The sequence below is a fragment of the Tupaia chinensis genome, unplaced genomic scaffold, assembly GCF_000334495.1.
Source record: "Tupaia chinensis unplaced genomic scaffold, TupChi_1.0 Scaffold149552_1, whole genome shotgun sequence".
In the NCBI taxonomy this organism is placed as follows: domain Eukaryota; kingdom Metazoa; phylum Chordata; class Mammalia; order Scandentia; family Tupaiidae; genus Tupaia; species Tupaia belangeri.
In genome coordinates, this window is record NW_006209397.1 from 1,073,595 (window position 1) to 1,076,053 (window position 2,459).

Genomic DNA, 2,459 nt, shown 5'->3' on the forward strand with positions numbered 1-2,459 from the left:
TTCTTTATATTACATTGGATTACATATAACTTTACAGTGTATTACATTGTTTTTTCAAAAGGGAATCCCAGCATGAGTTTTAAGCCACCAGGTCCAGGTCTTGAACTTTTTTTTTTAATGTTTAACTCAGGATCACTGTCTTCTTTGGATCCTTCAACCTAGTAATTGCTCTTGTCAAGAAGGGTAGGTGACAAATACAACTTTTTAATTCACCTTATATAAAAAATATTTTCTGACCTCTGAATAAAACTGTTTAAAAAACACTATAAAAGGAAACTATTGACAGAATGACATGGACATGGGAAAATAAAGCTAACCTTGCAAATGGGTCCTATCTATAATTTTGTGACTTGCATCAAATTAGGCTGATTGAGTTAAACAATTTGTGGGAGATTATATCACCACTGTCCATTCTATTCTAGAATCCACCTATTGTCTGGCTTTAGTGATAAAATTATTTCAATTGTTCTATACATTTAAAAAATTTAAAATAGGTTCTTTAAATTTCATTCAGTACACTTGAAGGTCTTTCATATAATTCAATGTAATTTAAGACTAATTTAACCTTTCCAACACTTTACACAGAAACACATCTTGGCTTTTTCAGAATTCCTAGGGTGTCCTTGATCCTCTTATATTTGTAACCACATATCTAAAGGTTTTAGGAAGTCTCAAATATTTCTCTGCTCTACCCTGCTTCCCACCTTCAAGTCCCAGCCAAAACTTTCTTCTCTAATAAGTATTTTTGGTTGTTTCACTTCTTTTTTATTGTAATACAAATTCTACTATTAGCGATCATATCACAGAAATTAGATTAATTGACCAATGCCAATGTGTAGAGAATTCCCTTGTAAGAAATCATGTCATATCTTCATAACTCCATAAGTTTTAACCCATGAAGATATACATAGTTACAAGTCAATAAATGTATGTTGAAATAAAGCATACACAGGGCTGGCTCAGAGGTAACATACTGCTTAAGCAATGCTGAATCCATACTGAGGATCATGGGTTGGCTCACTTCCTCAGTCAACTTGCACATGCCAGATGCTTGTGCCTATGATCCTGACTGGCTGGGAAGGCTGGGGGAAGATCATGGCATGAGAACCCATTGAGAGTGCTTGTCTCTTTCTCTCTCACTCTGTCTCTCACTTTAATTAAAGAAATAAACACATGACTTGGTGGAAGTTAATTGCCATAATTATAAATTTGAAGGTATTTGAAATTAAAAGTATTCTATTATTTTCACTTCAATATAAATATATTTAGAAGACCTCACTTATAAGTTAAAATAGATAAAGCCTCTAGTGGATTGAAAAGCATTAAAAATGCCCAAGTATTGTGTCTCATTATTGTAAGGTGAGGGAAAAAAGGCTATTTAAAAAGATAAGTTAGATAAAATTCAAATTTTTTTAATTAGATACCAAATATCTGCACTGTATGGCAGAAACTGAGTGATTGGAAGGTATAAAAGCATGGAGAACTATACTGGAGATAGTGTGGGAGGAGAGTAGGAAATGGGGAAGGGTGAGTGGGAAGGAATCAAAGGGAAAATAAAAGAAGCAAAACATTTATGTGACCTAAAATGGAAACAAATTTGTTGATGATAATATAATATGTATGGTAATATATTTGGCTAAACCAATATACAGTGTATTCATGATGGAAAAATTCAATTGGTTTTCTAAAATGATATACTGTGATTGAATGTAAAAATAAATAAATAAATACATGTAAAATACAAATAAATTAAAATTAATTAATTAATTAATACTCTAGGCACAGCAGGTGGGGAGTTGGTTAAGGCTCTGGACTCTGATGTGGCTGATTGTGATTTGATTCCTGGGCCTGTAACTTCATTTCTCACTTTCTCTCTCTTTTTCTGTCTGTGTCTCTCTCTGGTGAGTGCACATGACCTATAACATTTTTAAAAACTAATAAATAAAATAAACAATTTTTTAAAATAAAATTAATTAAATAAAAAAGTGAAAAAATTAAAATGAGTCATACAACAGAAAATAAAATGCAAAACTATAAAACTGGAAGATAACAAAGGAAAAATATCTCAATGATCTCAGGTTCAGTAATACATTTTTAGATAAATAACAAAGGCCCTATAAAAAAAGAAAAATTATAAGTTGGACTTTATTAAAATTTTCTATTCTATGAAAGGCAATAAAAACAACAACAACAACAACAAAAAAAAACCCCACAAGCTACAGATAGGGAGAAAACACACATCCAGTTAAGAACTTTTATCTAAAAACATATAAAAAAACCTAAACTCAAAAATAAGAAAGCAATCCAATTAAAAAAACAGGCAGAATATCTAAACAAACAAAAACAAATGGAAAAATATCCTGTGCTCACGAATTTTTAAAATATTGTTAAATTCTCCATATTGATTTACAGATTCAATGTAATCCACATGAAAACCCAATGATATTCTTCACAGAAAT